Source organism: Somniosus microcephalus, chromosome 6 (assembly GCF_052327205.1).
Source record: "Somniosus microcephalus isolate GS21.2 chromosome 6, FLI_Smic_1.0, whole genome shotgun sequence".
NCBI classification, from domain to species: domain Eukaryota; kingdom Metazoa; phylum Chordata; class Chondrichthyes; order Squaliformes; family Somniosidae; genus Somniosus; species Somniosus microcephalus.
The window spans coordinates 25,760,811-25,782,909 of record NC_140992.1 but is presented as its reverse complement, the minus strand read 5'-3'; the positions used below and the strand labels follow the sequence as shown (position 1 = coordinate 25,782,909).

The 22,099-nt window shown below is 47.2% G+C and overlaps 1 protein-coding gene and 1 long non-coding RNA gene across 2 annotated transcripts in view; one reads left to right on the top strand and one right to left on the bottom strand.

Annotated features, from left to right (window-relative positions):
* The window catches only part of LOC147115542 (phospholipid scramblase 1-like), a 123,798-nt gene that overhangs the window by 30,098 nt on the left and 71,601 nt on the right, over nucleotides 1–22,099 (bottom strand). The gene's annotated exons all lie outside the window — the stretch shown is intronic.
* Nucleotides 3,777–16,614, top strand: LOC147115543 (uncharacterized). Its single transcript, XR_015078636.1, has 2 exons — nucleotides 3,777–9,465; nucleotides 10,053–16,614. It is a non-coding gene; the product is annotated as an uncharacterized LOC147115543 (long non-coding RNA).

The window sequence follows — 22,099 nt, the reverse complement described above, 5'->3', positions numbered from 1 at the left end:
CACTGTACTTAGACGCCCTCCTTTCTCTTGCAGGCCAAGCTGGCGAGGAACGCCAGGAGCCTCCGTGTCACTGGTGGAGGCCCTCGCGAGTTCCAGGAGCTGACGCCTCTGGAAGAGAGGGTGGCCCGACTGCTGCGGCACCCGGTGATTGGGCCTGTGGCGATCGGCGACGCCGACCCTATACTGGAGCCCACTGGTAAGGACAGGACCGGCTGCACCTCTATCCTTGCCCTCGCGCATCAGATCTACATCCTTCCCCAGTGGCCGATAAATGTGCATAATGCACCAGTGCGGCCTCCCTCGCTGTCGGCCTGTCCTCACTCTAAAGCTACACTTGTGCCTTCCTGCTTTCAGCTGGTGAGGAGGAGGTGCTCCCTGAAGCCCACACAGCCAGGCCCTCGGAGGAGGAGGACGTGGAGGAGCAGCAGGAAGGCGCCACCTCGGGGGAACCCTCCTCTGCTCCAGGACATGCCAATGAAGGGGATACGTCTGGCGTGCCGGAGAGCCAGGGGGAGGCGGGGGAGGGGAGCCCCGAACCTGGTCCCAGTGGTATGGACGCCCGCGGCAAGGCTCCGGCGGCACGCGACCCTTCTGCCCAGAGGGGGGAGGCGGTGGAGGGGAGGGCAGAACCTGGTGTCAGTGGCGTGGCCGCACGCGGCAGCGCTCCGGCGGCACGCCAGCCTTCTGGCCAGAGGGTGGAGGCGCCCTCCAGTCCGGACTCGGACGTCGCCCAGGAGGTGCGCCTCCTGGACGAGATGTCGGCGGCGTCGGAGCGCCGCCACGTGGAAATCATGGAGGTGCTGGCACAGATGCCTCAGGCCATCGAAAGCCTCTCTCAAAGTGTGGTGGCTTTCGGCCAAGCCCAGGCCAGGGGCCTCGAGGTTTTCGCTGCAGCGCACGCCAGGGGGGTGGAGCTCCTTGTGGCAGCGCATGAGAGGGGGGTCGAGCAACTCGAGGCAGCGCAGCACGCCAGTCGCCAGCTGCTGTCCAGACAATGGGACTGCAGATGCGGGGACATGCCGGCGCAGTTGGGGCACTGACTTCTGCGACCCTCGCACTGGCGGGGAGGCGTCGCCAGGCCAGGCGCCGCCCTGCTGCCGCACACCGGTCTGGCCACCCACAGTTTGGCGCGCTTGCTCCCCGGCCAGGCCGCCCGAGTGCACGTGTGTCTGGCGACCAGCGCGCGCCTGGCATCACCCACCTTGTACCCATTGGTGCAGGCGAGCCTGCGACTCCCCCAGCCAGGGTGCAAGGAGCTACTGCAGCCAGTGAAGAGGGCCACCCACAGCTGCAGCAGCCACCAGCCGGCCCCTCCCGGGCCCGCCCTCGTGTAGGCCGACCCCCAAGGGCATCTGGCGAGACGCCTTGTCGCCCTGAGGATCCTTCCCCCAGCCTCGGCACAGCCTCACGGCCCAGCTTGAGGCGCAGCAGCAGGACGGGCCGGGGCAAAAGACGCCTGTCCACACACTCGCCCTCTCGCCACACCCAATAGAGTGTGTTCACCGAGGGTTTGGGTGATGCGGGGGCTTCTGTTCTGGGGGGCATTATGTGTTTTTGTTTTATGGGGGTCTTTGTGTTGTTGGGGGGGCTTGTTTTTGTTAGGCCAGTGACGAGGCCATTTGGATGCTGATGTTATGTTAGTCCTCCCCAGGTTTTGGGAGTGACAGAAGTTTGTTACTGTTTTTTGGGGGTCTTCTCTGTTTTGCTCTTCCATGTGGGAAGGGCCCTGAGGTTTTCAAATAAAGATGTTTATTTATTCACCATGTGCAGGTGTCATGTTTCAAGTGGTTGTTGGGTTAACCGGCTGAGGGCTTGCGAAGCGGCTGCGTTCAGTGGGCCAGGCCATTCCCTGACAGGGGGCCTAGAAGTGTCGAGCAATAAGCCCCCGGCGGACGGCCCTTGGACCTTGTCGCTCCCTCCTGGCCTGGTGCTGCTCCTCCTCAGGGTCCTCCTGCTCGTCCTCCTGAGGTGGTGGCCCAATGTCAGGTGGCAGTGCCTGAGTCCTGCGGATAGCCAGGTTGTGGAGCATGCAGCAGACCACGACGAACTGGGAGACTCTATCCGGCGAATACTGAAGAGACCCGCCCGAACGATCCAGGCAACGGAACCGTTGCTTGAGGACGCCTATCGTTTGCTCTATTAGGTTCCTTGTGGCTTGATGGCTTTCGTTGTATGCCAGCTCCGCTGGGGTCCTGGGCGCGCGGAGCGGGGTCATGAGCCATGTGCACAAAGGGTGCCCTTGTCCCCGAGAAGCCATCCCCTTGGTTGAGGCTGTGCCTGGAACATGTCAGCCACAGTAGTCTGTCGCAGGATAAAGGCATCGTGGATGCTTCCTGGGAAGCGGGCATTGACAGCTAGGATGCGCTGCCTGTGGTCACACACCAGCTGCACATTTAGGGAATGGTAGCCCTTCCGGTTGCGGTCTTGCTCGGCATTGCGGATAGGTGGCCGCATAGCCACATGCGTGCAGTCAATGGCGCCCTGCACCATGGGGAAGGCCGCGATCCTGGCAAATCCGAATGCATGCTGCTCCTGCTTGTGTTGGGTCTGTCGGATGCAGCGATGCACGGCGAACTGGGAGATGGTCGCGATGTCCCCAGCAGCGGCTTGGAAGGAGCCGCTTGCATAAAAGCTGAGAGCCACCGTGACCTTCACTTCCACCGAGAGAGACGCCCTGGACCTGAGCTGTGGCTGCAAATCTGCATGAAGCCGCTGGCAGATCTCTTCAACCACCTCCCTTCTGAAGCGCAGCCTCTTAACACAATGCGCCGCAGTCATGGTGAGATATGAGACCTGCTCCCGGTATTGCCTGACTGGGTAAGGCCTACGTTGGCGACGCCTAATGGCCCCTCTGCGTCTAGCCATGCCTGGGCCTGTCTCAAAGCGTATGCCAGCCCTTCGCACAAAATGTCGCAACTGAGGGTTGGCCCCCCATGCAGCCCCCATTACAAAGTTCCAACCAGCAAAATCACAAGGATGCAAATGTCAAAGCACTGGCTAGAAGCCAAAAAGACCTCTCCTATGGTGTCCGAAATCAGTAATCTCTGTGCCTTGCTCTCTGTGCAGAAATCCAAACCAGTCAAGTCATTGCAGCGAAATGGCTAGCTTTTATGGGTGAGTGGATGTGCCCTTTAATTAGCGCTCCCCGAATCCCACAGGGCCTCTGTTGAGTTCCATTTCACAGTTCTTAGTAGCGCCACGCCAACATCGGCCGGGCGCCACTGAATTTCCGGTTTGGGGCGCACAAACGGCGTTGCACGACGGAATGACGTCATAAGATGCGCGCGCAGCTGACCGGGCGCTAACACTTTGCGCCGGCGCTAAAGCCCAGCTGAATTTCGGCGTAGGCGCAGATCCGGCGGTGCCCAGGCGCTAAGTGGATAGCGCCGGAAATCTGGCGCTAACGTCTGGCGCAAACAGCTGAATTTCTAGGCCAGTGTATTTGGATTTTCAAAAAGCATTTGATAAGGTGCCACATGAGGTCATTGCACAAAATTAGGACTCAGGATTGGTTAATGGACTGCAAACAGAGAGTAAGAATAAACGGGACTTTTTCAGGTTGGCAGGTTGTAACTAGCGGGGTGCCGCAAGGATCAGTGCTTGGGCCTCAGCTATTCACAATCTATATTAATGACTTAGATGAAGTTTGCTGATGATACAAAATTAGGTGGGAAAGTAAGCTGTGAGGAAGATGCAAAGAGGCTGCAGAGATATATAGGCAGGTTGACTGAGTGGGCAAGAACATGGCAAATGGAATACAATGTGGGGAACTGAAGTAAGATTTAAAAATGAGCGTAACGGGGCACGTTTAGTAGAACGCAATTGCGCAGCAAAATGTTTAAAGATGAAATGTACTAATTATTCGTATGTTTAATTGCAGAAATGACCATACCAGTTTAGAGAGATGAAACTTACAAAAAGAGACACTGACATAACCCTTTTCTGGAAAAACGAAACTTAGTAGTGGTCAAGAGAGGGTCTCGTTTCTCAGAAATCACATGACCTGATGACTCATTTCCAAGAAATCAGAGGGGCCACAGGCCCATACAGTGAAAAGTGAAACTTATGTTATTGGTTACCTTGTAGAAGTTAGGCACACCTAGTTAGTGATTAATGTATAGACTTTTAAATCGATTGGACCTCTGGAGTAGGAGGTCTCGGAATATGTGTATAACTGTGTAAACCTCAAGAGATTCGGTGGAGTTGGAGCCTTGTGTTGGGACGCAAGAGCCATAGCTCCCCAGGCCTGAATAAACCGTTTTTACTTCAATTATTGGGTCTGTCTTTCTTAAAACAAGCCAGTGTTGTCGACTGTGTATATCACTCAGTCCACACTTTGGGGGCTTACATCAATTGGCGACGAGGATGGGATGCGCGTTCTGAACCAGACTCTCGGACAGCGTTAACCTAAGACGGGGGAGTATGTTTTAATTACCACCTGTAAAATTAGGGGTTAATCGCTGGCGAGACATTGAGTCAGAATCGACGTATAAAAGAACTGTAAGGAGAAAGACACCCTTAATTGAAGGCGGTTAAAAAGATAGGGATAAGGTGTTCCCTTAGCCGTATAGCGGCGAACCGACAGGGGCGGAAAAACCCCGGGAGGCAGAGAAGTCCTCATTTAGCCGTAGGTAGGCGAACCGACAGGGGCGGAAAAACCCCGGGAGGCAGAGAAGTCCTCATTTAGCTGTAGGTAGGCGAACCGACAGGGGCGGAAAAACCCCGGGAGGCAGAGAAGTCCTCATTTAGCCGTGTGTAGGCGAACCGACAGGGGCGGAAAGACCCCTACCCCGGGGAGGCGGGAAATCCTCTTTATCCGTGAGACGGCGAAATCTCAACAATTGAATGAATGGGTGCACCGTGGTGAGTGAATGAGATAAAACCCTATGGTCATAAAGAGGTTAGAACGGACAAGGGTGAGGTCTGTCCCCAGCACCTAGCCTGAGCCTGAATTAAGAGGACAGTAGTCCCACGTGACGGCCAGGATCAAGTAGGACGCCGGGAGCTACAGACCCCACAGTACCAAAACCTCGGGACTAAAGGGTTGGTGTGTGTCTAACGAAACGAAGTGACTAATAGAAAGCAAGAAACTAATGAAGGTGACGCTATAGGGGCGAACAACGTAGCGTACAAACCTAATTCCTCAACATCGTGAATTAAGCATTAAACATAGCAGTTAGTTATGACTAAGAGGGTGGAAGAAGAATCCTCAAGGGACCTGGATTCTATAACCCGACTCCTGGAAAATAAAAAGAAACAGTGCAGAGAGCCAAAGGCTTGGTGGGGAGGAGCTAAAGATAAAGAGGCAACAGATAATGTAAGGAATTGAAACAGAAGGGAGAGATAAAGAAGGAAAAAGATCTAATTTGCAGGCAAACCAATTTGAAACCCCAGCAAAAAAAAACAAACAAACAGGGATTTGGAAACTAGGGAAAGCTGTTGAGTCACAGATTTAAAAAGGAAGGAAAAGATAAACTTAAAGCTTTACCAACATGGAAGTTATTAGCATCTGTACCAAGACAAGTAAAACACGAGATTTGCTGAGTGAAAGGAACCTTAGACATATGCTGAAATTACAGTTTGTATAAAAATGTGTGAGTGTGGATGTTTTCCTGATTAGGAATGTTTAAGAGGATTCAATATTCCTTTGTCTGAAAATCTGTCCGTTAAGAAAAAGAACTGTCTGCTGTGTGTTGTAGCTCCACCCACTTCTCTATGTTAAAGTAAAAGCATTTAACCCCTTTGTCTTGTCGGGGATTTTGGAAGTTTAAGAATGTGCAAATAAGATTGTGCCCTCAGAATGAAAAAAACCTATTACAATTTGAGTTAAGCTGGAGTGTAAAAACTGAGAAGAGCAACAAAAAGTTTGTTTAATGAAAGATTAAGTTTCAGTCCAAGATCTAACCTTGAAGTTATGAGGTAAATTAACCTATTAAAACCAGACTTTCATTGTGGCCACAGTGAAATTCTGGTTGATGTAAATTGGTGTAGTCCGAATTGAATAAGATAACTCCACTCTGCAAGAATATCTGATAGTGGCAGGTCCCTCTACAATATTTAATTGACTATGGTACTGGAAGCCTTATAGAAGGCGGGACTAGAGTTAAACCTTAGAGAGGTATAGGTAGGGAAGGATGAAGTAGTCTACCTAGGATACATAGTGACACAAGGGAAGAGACAAATGCCCAAAAACAGATGGGAGGGGCATTAGGACTGGCTGCGTGCTTTGATTGCTCGCAAGCTTCTAGGGATGGCAGCAGGAAGGGACCGCGCCAGAGAGGGGAGGGGGATCCGAGGATGTTTGTTGACGTATTGGTAGGGGGCCGACAGTGAAAAAATGTTAATAGACACAGGAGCCACAATCTCATTGACAGACTTACCCTTACCACGAACGAAACTTTCAGTTAGTATAGCAGGAATCGGTGGACGAAGAATCAGGGCTTATAAGAGCGAAACAGTCTTACTAGAAATTGGATGTATAATAATACCTACCCAGTTGTGGGTATGCGAGAACACCGAAGGAACAATCCTAGGGATAGATATACTGCGAGAAGTAGGAGCTTTAGTCGACCCTAAAGCGAATGAAGTGTACTGGCCCCCAGATTATAAGTCAAACAAACAGGCAGGCCCGGGAAACAAAGTAGAAATGGCCCAGCCTATACAGGATTTGATCAAAGGGGGGTAGCCAAAGGAAAATGTGTAAACCTATATAGATAGTCGGAATGCCTTTGGGGTGGTGTCTGATTACATGATAGCGGGAGTAGGCAGGGATATATGACACCAGTAGAAGACCCGTAAGAGACAAGAATATAATCAAAGAATTAGTAGGAACCTCTCTCCTACCCAAAGAGTCCGTAATAATAAATTAAAGCACACGAGAGGATGGGCAGCTAAACGATCAACTGAGAGAGGGAATCTGACCAATGAAGTTCAAATGTTCATGTTGAATCAAAGTGTGAAACCACAACTGTCTTTCAGTCAGGGATGTTTTTTTGGGTTGCGTGAAGTGACGCAATAATGTTTAGCTCCACCTTCAAAAGCCTGCGAAGGAGTTAACCCTTTCCACTGACAGCTGTTTGAGTTCACGAAGCAACAACTTCAGTATTACTGAATAGAATTTAAAGATATTGGACATTATTAAATTTAAGTTTCTTAATGTTAAGCTGATATTTCCCCACAGTGATAGAAGGAAAATTAGGATTTGATAAATGGAAGTTATCTTATAAACTAATTGCAGCACCGTCTCAAACGGCCGGGAGACTGCTGGGGAGGCTGTCCTGTTGCCCAAAGATAAATCTGGACAGATAGTTAGAGACATGAGGCCAAAGACCAACAGATTATACGGGATCGAGAACAGGATACACGGGACGACCAGAAGGAGGTCTTTGCAATAGACAGCAAAGTGATAGCAGAAATAATACCAGCCAAACCAGGGCTAGCACCCAGATGGTCAGGACCTTATGAAGTATTAATGAATAATGACACGTGCTCATGTAGATGGGTCTGGAACGGGTAAAGGAAGGTGGAAACACTGGACCCAGTTAAAAATATATAAGAAAGACAATGAGTAAACCAGAGATGGTGCCCTTTTTGACAGAGTGAGGAGTATACTAGAAGATATAAAGAATGGGAAGGGGAGTTACTACATATATCAATGATAGGGCTGTGTATGATGATATTATATGCCATAGTTTGCATCTTCAGGTATGTCTGGGGACAGAGCCACAGAACAAGAAATGAACCAGATGTACAGCATTTTGAACTGATAAAATGTATAAGAGCAGAATAATTCTAACTGGCTGGTGACGACCAGCCCCCTTTTTGTAATTACAGGAACATTGGACGTCCGGAATGAGATGGAGCGTCCTCGCCTTGATTCTAGGGATAAATATAAGTATTGCCATTATCGAGGGGGATTAGTAATAAGGAGAACACAGGATGAGGTGTATTCTAGTGTAGCACATAGAGTTACTAAGCTTGCCATTAATATGAGTACTTTTGAGATACAAAACAAACCTGGAACTCCCTGTGGGTAAAACAATTAGAGGATCCACAGGAGAAAAAAATCTATCTTACAAAGATGTAAGAAACGGGGAGTATTGGAAACGACCGGAGCAGGGTATGCGGCCGGGTTAGCAACAGTTAATAGCTTGGACATAGAAGGAGTAAACGAAGGAGTAGAAGAATTACAAGCAAAAATAGAGAAGTTACTAAAACAAGCTACTGGAAATAGCCAGCAATTGACACTGGCAGGGAAACCAAACAATAATGCAATTGTCGGGGGTGGAAGAGATAGTAGCCCCCCATGCAGAAACAATCAATACAATTATTGATAGACTTAATAATGCTTCTCGCCAAACCGATAAGGAACTAATATGTGCCACGTAGGGCTCATGGCTATTGTCGAATGCTCAGCATAACATGAGGCAAATAAATAATGAACAGATCCCTGATTGGATTACTAATAAGGATCTGGAACCTTGGATTGACACAAATAAAAGCCTATGTAAGGAATGTAAAATGGGACAAGTATACCGGGCAGGCGATTGTCTGACCCCATGGACTAAGATGATTGGCTTTGTACTGGCCATCCCACAATTCCCAGAAGGGGGACAACTCCGATACGATGTGATTAATATAGGAGAAGTACAAAGGGAAAGTGGGTTAAATATCATGATGTCCCTACCAAGGTGCTTTGGGAAAAGGATGAAGATAATAAACAGAAGAATGAAACCTAAAGGGGGGTGGTAGTGGACGGGTGCCACCACAAGGGAAGGACATGGGTGTGCACACACCCCCCCACCGAGGGAGACACATCAGAGTACGGATTTATGAAAATTACCAATTGCACCCTCGAGGTTCACCCAAGGGGATACACTGGACCTGGGTAGCATCAAGGAACAATGGGACCTGTTGTGTCACCACAATTGAACAGAAATATGAATATCAAGATATGGCTTATACCATTCCCCAACCAAACCGTTGTTTTGGTCTAAAGATACCTACACAGATAGGAAAACCTGGTCATTTGATAATATGGGACTTACTAAAAAGGGTTGAAACTTATGTCATACCAGAGCCCAAGGCAATTCCTAAGTTAGAGGAAGCTTGGCAGAAGTTACGGCAGGAAACGAAGGAAATTTTAAAGTACTATCATAAAATAGAAGAAGGCTTAAAGAAACAACAGAAAGACATTAGTACAACATTAGAGGAAACTCACCCACTTCCTCATATTTTGATAATTGGGGACCAGGATGGTCGGGGACTGTGGGCGCCTCGGTGGTACAAGGCATAATGATATTCCTCTTGATTGTTATTCTGATATATTGTGTATTTTTATTTCTCCAGTGCCTTTGTGCCAGAATGAGTAAGGCCGAAAGTGGTGCGGTGAAAGAAGTAGAGCCTGAGGAGGGGCAGGTAGCGATGTTAAGAATGGACAACTCCCCCGCCTCCAAGGCAAATGGTGTAAGACGCGATGGGAAGCCCTGAAATTATATGGGATTAATTGGGCATGGTAATTAAAGACTGGGCCGGCCAACCGTAAGATGGAGGTGGCAGAAGGAGGGTGGCAGAAGGAGGGTGGTGAATGAGGACTGGTGTGTGATGACAGTCTCGAATTGGCACGTCACACACCCCACGTGGGAATGAGGGACAGGCTTGAGCAGAAAAGCCTCAACCATTAGTGCAGGGTCTAAGGGGCCCCGGGAATGGTTACACCAGAAGGAGTGCATAAAGGAAAGACCACCCTAAAGGAAAGCCCACCGTAGAGGAAAGACCACCATACCACAGAGGGGGGAAGTCGGCCTCCAAATTAATAAGACATATACATGTATAACCTAGACTGGTAGAAGGCCAGGGAGTGCACGCTTTGGCAGACACCAGGCAGTGGAAATACATGTTTACCTGTTTTGGAACAATTGTCCAAAAGGTCAAAAGGAGGGACTGAAGTAAGATTTAAAAATGAGCGTAACGGGGCACGTTTAGTAGAACGCAATTGCGCAGCAAAATGTTTAAAGATGAAATGTACTAATTATTCGTATGTTTAATTGCAGAAATGACCATACCAGTTTAGAGAGATGAAACTTACAAAAAGAGACACTGACATAACCCTTTTCTGGAAAAACGAAACTTAGTAGTGGTCAAGAGAGGGTCTCGTTTCTCAGAAATCACATGACCTGATGACTCATTTCCAAGAAATCAGAGGGGCCACAGGCCCATACAGTGAAAAGTGAAACTTATGTTATTGGTTACCTTGTAGAAGTTAGGCACACCTAGTTAGTGATTAATGTATAGACTTTTAAATCGATTGGACCTCTGGAGTAGGAGGTCTCGGAATATGTGTATAACTGTGTAAACCTCAAGAGATTCGGTGGAGTTGGAGCCTTGTGTTGGGACGCAAGAGCCATAGCTCCCCAGGCCTGAATAAACCGTTTTTACTTCAATTATTGGGTCTGTCTTTCTTAAAACAAGCCAGTGTTGTCGACTGTGTATATCACTCAGTCCACACTTTGGGGGCTTACATCAATTGGCGACGAGGATGGGATGCGCGTTCTGAACCAGACTCTCGGACAGCGTTAACCTAAGACGGGGGAGTATGTTTTAATTACCACCTGTAAAATTAGGGGTTAATCGCTGGCGAGACATTGAGTCAGAATCGACGTATAAAAGAACTGTAAGGAGAAAGACACCCTTAATTGAAGGCGGTTAAAAAGATAGGGATAAGGTGTTCCCTTAGCCGTATAGCGGCGAACCGACAGGGGCGGAAAAACCCCGGGAGGCAGAGAAGTCCTCATTTAGCCGTAGGTAGGCGAACCGACAGGGGCGGAAAAACCCCGGGAGGCAGAGAAGTCCTCATTTAGCCGTAGGTAGGCGAACCGACAGGGGCGGAAAAACCCCGGGAGGCAGAGAAGTCCTCATTTAGCCGTGTGTAGGCGAACCGACAGGGGCGGAAAGACCCCTACCCCGGGGAGGCGGGAAATCCTCTTTATCCGTGAGACGGCGAAATCTCAACAATTGAATGAATGGGTGCACCGTGGTGAGTGAATGAGATAAAACCCTATGGTCATAAAGAGGTTAGAACGGACAAGGGTGAGGTCTGTCCCCAGCACCTAGCCTGAGCCTGAATTAAGAGGACAGTAGTCCCACGTGACGGCCAGGATCAAGTAGGACGCCGGGAGCTACAGACCCCACAGTACCAAAACCTCGGGACTAAAGGGTTGGTGTGTGTCTAACGAAACGAAGTGACTAATAGAAAGCAAGAAACTAATGAAGGTGACGCTATAGGGGCGAACAACGTAGCGTACAAACCTAATTCCTCAACATCGTGAATTAAGCATTAAACATAGCAGTTAGTTATGACTAAGAGGGTGGAAGAAGAATCCTCAAAGGACCTGGATTCTATAACCCGACTCCTGGAAAATAAAAAGAAACAGTGCAGAGAGCCAAAGGCTTGGTGGGGAGGAGCTAAAGATAAAGAGGCAACAGATAATGTAAGGAATTGAAACAGAAGGGAGAGATAAAGAAGGAAAAAGATCTAATTTGCAGGCAAACCAATTTGAAACCCCAGCAAAAAAAAACAAACAAACAGGGATTTGGAAACTAGGGAAAGCTGTTGAGTCACAGATTTAAAAAGGAAGGAAAAGATAAACTTAAAGCTTTACCAACATGGAAGTTATTAGCATCTGTACCAAGACAAGTAAAACACGAGATTTGCTGAGTGAAAGGAACCTTAGACATATGCTGAAATTACAGTTTGTATAAAAATGTGTGAGTGTGGATGTTTTCCTGATTAGGAATGTTTAAGAGGATTCAATATTCCTTTGTCTGAAAATCTGTCCGTTAAGAAAAAGAACTGTCTGCTGTGTGTTGTAGCTCCACCCACTTCTCTGTGTTAAAGTAAAAGCATTTAACCCCTTTGTCTTGTCGGGGATTTTGGAAGTTTAAGAATGTGCAAATAAGATTGTGCCCTCAGAATGAAAAAAACCTATTACAATTTAAGTTAAGCTGGAGTGTAAAAACTGAGAAGAGCAACAAAAAGTTTGTTTAATGAAAGATTAAGTTTCAGTCTAAGATCTAACCTTGAAGTTATGAGGTAAATTAACCTATTAAAATCAGACTTTCATTGTGGCCACAGTGAAATTCTGGTTGATGTAAATTGGTGTAGTCCGAATTGAATAAGATAACTCCACTCCGCAAGAATATCTGATAGTGGCAGGTCCCTCTACAATATTTAATTGACTATGGTACTGGAAGCCTTATAGAAGGCGGGACTAGAGTTAAACCTTAGAGAGGTATAGGTAGGGAAGGATGAAGTAGTCTACCTAGGATACATAGTGACACAAGGGAAGAGACAAATGCCCAAAAACAGATGGGAGGGGCATTAGGACTGGCTGCGTGCTTTGATTGCTCGCAAGCTTCTAGGGATGGCAGCAGGAAGGGACCGCGCCAGAGAGGGGAGGGGGATCCGAGGATGTTTGTTGACGTATTGGTAGGGGGCCGACAGTGAAAAAATGTTAATAGACACAGGAGCCACAATCTCATTGACAGACTTACCCTTACCACGAACGAAACTTTCAGTTAGTATAGCAGGAATCGGTGGACGAAGAATCAGGGCTTATAAGAGCGAAACAGTCTTACTAGAAATTGGATGTATAATAATACCTACCCAGTTGTGGGTATGCGAGAACACCGAAGGAACAATCCTAGGGATAGATATACTGCGAGAAGTAGGAGCTTTAGTCGACCCTAAAGCGAATGAAGTGTACTGGCCCCCAGATTATAAGTCAAACAAACAGGCAGGCCCGGGAAACAAAGTAGAAATGGCCCAGCCTATACAGGATTTGATCAAAGGGGGGTAGCCAAAGGAAAATGTGTAAACCTATATAGATAGTCGGAATGCCTTTGGGGTGGTGTCTGATTACATGATAGCGGGAGTAGGCAGGGATATATGACACCAGTAGAAGACCCGTAAGAGACAAGAATATAATCAAAGAATTAGTAGGAACCTCTCTCCTACCCAAAGAGTCCGTAATAATAAATTAAAGCACACGAGAGGATGGGCAGCTAAACGATCAACTGAGAGAGGGAATCTGACCAATGAAGTTCAAATGTTCATGTTGAATCAAAGTGTGAAACCACAACTGTCTTTCAGTCAGGGATGTTTTTTTGGGTTGCGTGAAGTGACGCAATAATGTTTAGCTCCACCTTCAAAAGCCTGCGAAGGAGTTAACCCTTTCCACTGACAGCTGTTTGAGTTCACGAAGCAACAACTTCAGTATTACTGAATAGAATTTAAAGATATTGGACATTATTAAATTTAAGTTTCTTAATGTTAAGCTGATATTTCCCCACAGTGATAGAAGGAAAATTAGGATTTGATAAATGGAAGTTATCTTATAAACTAATTGCAGCACCGTCTCAAACGGCCGGGAGACTGCTGGGGAGGCTGTCCTGTTGCCCAAAGATAAATCTGGACAGATAGTTAGAGACATGAGGCCAAAGACCAACAGATTATACGGGATCGAGAACAGGATACACGGGACGACCAGAAGGAGGTCTTTGCAATAGACAGCAAAGTGATAGCAGAAATAATACCAGCCAAACCAGGGCTAGCACCCAGATGGTCAGGACCTTATGAAGTATTAATGAATAATGACACGTGCTCATGTAGATGGGTCTGGAACGGGTAAAGGAAGGTGGAAACACTGGACCCAGTTAAAAATATATAAGAAAGACAATGAGTAAACCAGAGATGGTGCCCTTTTTGACAGAGTGAGGAGTATACTAGAAGATATAAAGAATGGGAAGGGGAGTTACTACATATATCAATGATAGGGCTGTGTATGATGATATTATATGCCATAGTTTGCATCTTCAGGTATGTCTGGGGACAGAGCCACAGAACAAGAAATGAACCAGATGTACAGCATTTTGAACTGATAAAATGTATAAGAGCAGAATAATTCTAACTGGCTGGTGACGACCAGCCCCCTTTTTGTAATTACAGGAACATTGGACGTCCGGAATGAGATGGAGCGTCCTCGCCTTGATTCTAGGGATAAATATAAGTATTGCCATTATCGAGGGGGATTAGTAATAAGGAGAACACAGGATGAGGTGTATTCTAGTGTAGCACATAGAGTTACTAAGCTTGCCATTAATATGAGTACTTTTGAGATACAAAACAAACCTGGAACTCCCTGTGGGTAAAACAATTAGAGGATCCACAGGAGAAAAAAATCTATCTTACAAAGATGTAAGAAACGGGGAGTATTGGAAACGACCGGAGCAGGGTATGCGGCCGGGTTAGCAACAGTTAATAGCTTGGACATAGAAGGAGTAAACGAAGGAGTAGAAGAATTACAAGCAAAAATAGAGAAGTTACTAAAACAAGCTACTGGAAATAGCCAGCAATTGACACTGGCAGGGAAACCAAACAATAATGCAATTGTCGGGGGTGGAAGAGATAGTAGCCCCCCATGCAGAAACAATCAATACAATTATTGATAGACTTAATAATGCTTCTCGCCAAACCGATAAGGAACTAATATGTGCCACGTAGGGCTCATGGCTATTGTCGAATGCTCAGCATAACATGAGGCAAATAAATAATGAACAGATCCCTGATTGGATTACTAATAAGGATCTGGAACCTTGGATTGACACAAATAAAAGCCTATGTAAGGAATGTAAAATGGGACAAGTATACCGGGCAGGCGATTGTCTGACCCCATGGACTAAGATGATTGGCTTTGTACTGGCCATCCCACAATTCCCAGAAGGGGGACAACTCCGATACGATGTGATTAATATAGGAGAAGTACAAAGGGAAAGTGGGTTAAATATCATGATGTCCCTACCAAGGTGCTTTGGGAAAAGGATGAAGATAATAAACAGAAGAATGAAACCTAAAGGGGGGTGGTAGTGGACGGGTGCCACCACAAGGGAAGGACATGGGTGTGCACACACCCCCCCACCGAGGGAGACACATCAGAGTACGGATTTATGAAAATTACCAATTGCACCCTCGAGGTTCACCCAAGGGGATACACTGGACCTGGGTAGCATCAAGGAACAATGGGACCTGTTGTGTCACCACAATTGAACAGAAATATGAATATCAAGATATGGCTTATACCATTCCCCAACCAAACCGTTGTTTTGGTCTAAAGATACCTACACAGATAGGAAAACCTGGTCATTTGATAATATGGGACTTACTAAAAAGGGTTGAAACTTATGTCATACCAGAGCCCAAGGCAATTCCTAAGTTAGAGGAAGCTTGGCAGAAGTTACGGCAGGAAACGAAGGAAATTTTAAAGTACTATCATAAAATAGAAGAAGGCTTAAAGAAACAACAGAAAGACATTAGTACAACATTAGAGGAAACTCACCCACTTCCTCATATTTTGATAATTGGGGACCAGGATGGTCGGGGACTGTGGGCGCCTCGGTGGTACAAGGCATAATGATATTCCTCTTGATTGTTATTCTGATATATTGTGTATTTTTATTTCTCCAGTGCCTTTGTGCCAGAATGAGTAAGGCCGAAAGTGGTGCGGTGAAAGAAGTAGAGCCTGAGGAGGGGCAGGTAGCGATGTTAAGAATGGACAACTCCCCCGCCTCCAAGGCAAATGGTGTAAGACGCGATGGGAAGCCCTGAAATTATATGGGATTAATTGGGCATGGTAATTAAAGACTGGGCCGGCCAACCGTAAGATGGAGGTGGCAGAAGGAGGGTGGCAGAAGGAGGGTGGTGAATGAGGACTGGTGTGTGATGACAGTCTCGAATTGGCACGTCACACACCCCACGTGGGAATGAGGGACAGGCTTGAGCAGAAAAGCCTCAACCATTAGTGCAGGGTCTAAGGGGCCCCGGGAATGGTTACACCAGAAGGAGTGCATAAAGGAAAGACCACCCTAAAGGAAAGCCCACCGTAGAGGAAAGACCACCATACCACAGAGGGGGGAAGTCGGCCTCCAAATTAATAAGACATATACATGTATAACCTAGACTGGTAGAAGGCCAGGGAGTGCACGCTTTGGCAGACACCAGGCAGTGGAAATACATGTTTACCTGTTTTGGAACAATTGTCCAAAAGGTCAAAAGGAGGGACTGAAGTAAGATTTAAAAATGAGCGTAACGGGGCACGTTTAGTAGAACGCAATTGCGCAGCAAAATGTTTAAAGATGAAATGTACTAATTATTCGTATGTTTAATTGCAGAAATGACCATACCAGTTTAGAGAGATGAAACTTACAAAAAGAGACACTGACATAACCCTTTTCTGGAAAAACGAAACTTAGTAGTGGTCAAGAGAGGGTCTCGTTTCTCAGAAATCACATGACCTGATGACTCATTTCCAAGAAATCAGAGGGGCCACAGGCCCATACAGTGAAAAGTGAAACTTATGTTATTGGTTACCTTGTAGAAGTTAGGCACACCTAGTTAGTGATTAATGTATAGACTTTTAAATCGATTGGACCTCTGGAGTAGGAGGTCTCGGAATATGTGTATAACTGTGTAAACCTCAAGAGATTCGGTGGAGTTGGAGCCTTGTGTTGGGACGCAAGAGCCATAGCTCCCCAGGCCTGAATAAACCGTTTTTACTTCAATTATTGGGTCTGTCTTTCTTAAAACAAGCCAGTGTTGTCGACTGTGTATATCACTCAGTCCACACTTTGGGGGCTTACATCAGGAACTGTGAAGTTATCCACTTTGGTAGGAAAAACAAAAAGCAGAATATTTTTTGAACGGTGAGAGACTGGGAAATGCTTGCACTCAGAGGGACCTGGGTGTCCTTGTACATGAATCACAGAAAGTTAACATGCAGGTACAGCAAGCAAATGGTATGTTAGCTTTTGTTACAAAGTGATTAGAGTATAAGAGTAAAGAAGTCTTACTACAATTACACAGGGCATTGGCGAGGCCACACTTGGAGTACTGTAACAGTTCTGGTCTCCTTACCTGATGAAAGACATGCTTGCCTCCGAGAGAGTGCAGCGAAGGTTCACTAGACTGGTTCTAGGGATGAGGGGGATTGCTCTATGAGGAGAGATTGAGTAGACTAGGCCTATATTCCTTAGAGCTTAGAAGAATGAGAGGTGATGTAATTGAAACATATAGGGGGAAAAATTCGGTATCGCCCATTTTGGGGCGCTAATATCGGCCAGGCACAAAGTTTAGCGCCCGGTGCTAATTATCGCCTCCGACTGCATAACTCGCCTCTATCGCCCCTGGAGGTGATTTGAGCGCTAAATCGGGCGCTACACACCTCTCTTAAGGCGCAAACGTCAGGGACCAAGGCACTACCTCAGAATGCTACCGAAGCTCAGGCGATGTCAGTTACCATGGAAGCCAGACAGACTGGCGCCGTCCAGTTCTTAAAGGGGTGGGGCCATCTTGCTGACCAGCCACTCCCTGCTCATTGCAGCCTTGAATCTCGGCCTGGGGCGATGTGATGAAATATGTCATTCATCAGACTCTGTAGTTAACTGTATATATTGTATTGCCTGCTCCGGTGTTTGTACCTTGTATTGTGTACAGGGCACCGCCCCCTTTGTGTGTCGGCTCCGCCCATACCTGGCCCTACTTAATACAAGTCCAGGCTTGTCCTGCAGTAGAACAGCAGCACGCCAGGTGAAGCTAGGTGCAGCCACCGGCATCTTTTCTTTGCTAATAAAAGCCTTGTTTTATTCTGCTAACTTCGAGTCTTGAAGTTATTGAGGCACGTCAATTTTATTAGCAAACTTTTAACGATGGATCAACTTTTGAAACCGGAACGCTTGGATTTGGACCCGCATGCTTCGGATGCATCGGCACGGTTTGGACACTGGTTCCAGTGCTTGGAATTCTTTATGGCCAACTCCGAAGTCGTCACAGCCTCTACAGCCACCGGAGATGTGAAACTCGGGATCCTACAGAATCGGGTAAGCCACCGGGTTTTTCCACTCATACAAGATGCCGCCAGCTACCTGGATGCCTGCAACATCCTAAAGGCCCACTATCAGCGGCCTACCAACGAAGTGTATGCCAGGCACCTGCTTGCTACCTGCACACAGCGACCCGGAGAGTCGCTAGAGGACTTTCTAGTCACCCTAAAAGTGCTTGGCAAAGACTGCAAATGCAAAGACGTGAAAGCCACGGTATACACAGACGAGCTGATTCGGGATGCCTTTATCGCAGGCCTTAGCTCTAATTATATCCGGCAGAGACTGCTAGAGAAAACGGGCCTAGATCTGACACAGGCTGTGGACACAGCGCGATCGTTGGATGTGGCTCAGAAGAACTCTGACTCCTACTCGGCAGGCCGCGCGGCCCACGCCGCCTCTGTTTCCCAGCCCGGTAGCCCAACACCGTCGGGGCCCTGCTCTCACCCCAGAAGCCCTACGACTGCCGCGACGCATCGGGGCCCCAAATGCTACTTCTGCGGGCAGCCGAAGCACACCAGGAACCTGTGCCCGGCGAAAGGCACCACCTGCTTTAAGTGCGGTAAGAAGGGGCACTTTGGGAAGGTGTGCAGAGGGAACCCCGCAGGCAAAACCGCCACCGCCGCGTGCGCGCCGTGGGAGCGGCAATCTTGGACGCCATCTTGTCCGACCTCGTGGGGTCCGCCATCTCGCGAGCAGACAGCGTGGACGCCATCTTACCCGGCCTCGTGTGGCCCACCATCTTGTCCTGATCAGGGCCCTACAGGCGACCTCAAAAGTAATTGTGTTGGAAGCACTAATGGATAGGCCCAGGGAAAGAGCTCGACGCTTAGGAACTTTTAAAGTGGTGCTGAGGGTCAAAACTCCTTAGGACAGCGTTAAAACCAAAAATTTTGCCGACAAGAAAAGGCAGGAAGCGCACGCCTTTAAATAGCACTCCCCCAGCCCCTTCCCGACTTGAAAATGTTCCCCTCTACCTGTCATTCATAGCGGCAGGCGCTAAGGCAGGGGTCGCGACTCAATATCGGGGTGCTACCGGGGCGTTGTACGCTTGACTGACGTCATGATCTGCGGGCGCAGGAGATCGTGGTGGTAGTGTTTAGTGCCACCGCAAAAGGACTGGTCAATTTCATGAGCGGCGCTAAAATCGCCACACTCAGGTGCTAAGTTCCTAGCGCCGCATTAGTGCCCCCTGGAGGCGCTAGCGGGAGGTGCTAACCAACTGAATTTTTCCTCATAAAATTCTTAAGGGGCTTGGCAGGGTTAATGCTGGGAAAATGTTTCCCCTGGCTGGGGAATCTAGAACACTGGGTCACAGGCACAGAATAAGGGGTCGGCCATTTAGGACTGAGATGAGGAGAAATTTCTTCACTCAAAGGGGTTGTGAATCTTTGGAATTCTCTGCCCCAGAGAGATGTGGATGCTCAGTAGTTGAGTATATTCAAGACAGAGGTCAATAAATTTTTGGGAATGAAGAGATATGGAGATAGTGCAGGAAAGTGGAGATGAGGTAGCAGATCAGCCATGATCTTATTGAATAGCGGAGCAGGCTCGAAGGTCCAAATTGCCTACTCCTGCTCCTATTTCTTATGCTCTTATGTTTCTTATGTTACTAGTTTGAAACTTGTCCTTGTCCTGCTCTCACGATTTAGTTTGAAGTGATTTTCCGCATTCAGAGGGAGGGAGAGAGAGGAGGGGAATCGGAGAGGGGCGGGAAATCGGGGGGAATTGGAGGAGGGAGACGGGGGGAATTGGAGGAGGGAGACGGGGGGAATCGGAGGAGGGAAAGGGGGGAATCGGAGGGGGGAGAGGGGGGGAATCGGAGGGGGGAGAGGGGGGGAATCGGAGGGGGGAGAGAGAGGATGTCAGGGACTCGGGTGGGGGGGAGGTAAGGAGCCCCCTCTCTGCACCCTCCCACCCCAATCCCCATACTGGCTCTCTTTCTCCCCTCAGTGCATCCATCATCCCACACACCAAGCACGTGTCTCTTGCATCTGAGAGGACAGTGTGAGTAAGCTGATTATCCGGTGTTGCCAATGCCCTTCTCCATATGCCACCAGAAAGCACAAAAATTGACCCAGTTCAGACTCCTCATCAGATGTTAAGGGGCATGTGATGTAATTTTTTTGAATCTACTTTTTTTAACCTTAAAAAATCTTTATTTTATTTGTGTTTTCTATCCATTCTTTCTGCTACTTACGGATCTGCCGTTCCTGGAGGACATTACTTAGAATGTGCTTTTTGGTTGAAAAATAATCGGTTTGGCTTTGATGCCCATTAAGGTAAAGTATGACCATGTTGGAGGATGGAATTCTCACTTCTTGCACGCAGAGTGAGAACCAGGCAGCCCCAGTCAGGTGCGGCACAGCTTAGTTGCAGGGTTTAGCTCCCTCTACACTATGAAATCAACATGGGCAATAAATGCTGGCCTTGCCAGCGATGGCCACATCCCGCAAACAAATAAAAAAAACCTGCTTCGGCTCCTAATGCAAATGGGTGAATCTTTATTTCTTTCGACAGCAAACCCAATAGCCTCTCAGATCAAAAGTCAACTTGGTGCCCATTTTTGGTACTGAATAAACGATTTTATGCTGCAGGCACCGACCTATCTGGACGTAATCTGTTAAAGTATCTGACTGAGAGAAGACCGTCCTAACATCAGTCTGAGTGGAATTTAAACCAACGCTTCAAGATGTGAAATGGACAATGTTCGAACCCACTGCACTACCTGGGGCTTGGAGCTACATTTCCTTTGAAACACAAGCAAAGAAATTACGGCTATTAAAGAGGCAGGCTCGCCTGGAGCTGTTCAATCAGCTGGACAGAAGAATGGATTTCAACCATTGAAATTAAACATTAGTCAGCAGCTGCACAGTAAACTTTCACTTTTAAACACTTTGGCCTTGAAACTACGCCTCAGGACACAAGTGTTCCAAACTCTTTGTGTGGAGTTTCTTCTTTCATCATTTCTAATTATCAGAGGAAAGAATTTCATACAAATGCATTTCATACAAATACATACACTGGACTCAGGAAAAATATATTCCGCTAAAACACAAGAACAAGCTGAACACTAATGAGACACCATGGATGAATAAAGACAGAAGGGAAAAAGGGAAAGTAAGGAAAGAGGCACACACTAAATACATGGACAGCAGGGGAGAGCATGATAAGAGTCAATACAAAGAAATTCGGAGAAAAGTAAAAAAAAAACAATTAGGAAGGCAAAAAGGAACTATGAAATTAAATTATCAAGGAACATAAAACAAAACAGTAAAATACTTTACAGGCACTTGAATTAAAAAAGGAAAGTCAGGATGGGAATAGCTAAAGGGTGGACAGGATAATATCACAGATAGCGATAGAGGGATGACAGAAATATTAAATAATTACTTTGCTTCAGCGTTTACCAGGAAGATAGAACAGATGGACATGACATCAGATGATGATAATAGAAATGATGATAATAACTGCATTTAAAATAAAAAGTGGAGAAATATTAACTAAACTAATCAAACTCAAAGAGAATAAAACCCCTGGTCTGGACGGATTACATCTGCACATTTTAAAAGAATCTAGGGAAGAGATAGCAGAGGCACTATTACACACACTTAATAATTCATTAGAACAAGATGTAGTGCCAGATGACTGGTGGATAGCTAACATAATACCTATATTTAAGAAGGGCAACATAATATGTCCAGCTCAAAACTGGGCAGCCATGAGGCGTTGTGGACCATCAGCAGCAGCAGAATTGTATTCCACCACAATCTGTAACCTCATGGCCCAGCATATCCCTCACTCTACCATTACCATCAAGCCAGGGGACCAACCCATGGTCTTCCGCGCCGACAGAACTGCAGACTCCGGTAAGAGCAAGGGAGGCGGTTTGTGCATTTACACTAACAATGCCTGGTGCACTAACATGGACATAATCGATAGATCCTGCTCGGCTGATTTGGAATTCCTCATGGTAAGGTGCAGACCCTTCTACCTGCCTCGGGAATTCACGGCTGTTATCATCACTGCGGTCTACATCCCACCACACGCTAATGCCAAACTAGCACTGAAGGACCTCTACAGGGCCATCAGCGAACAACAAACTGCGCACCCAGACGGAGCTTTTATCGTCGCGGGGGACTTCAACCACATAAACCTAAAAACTGTACTA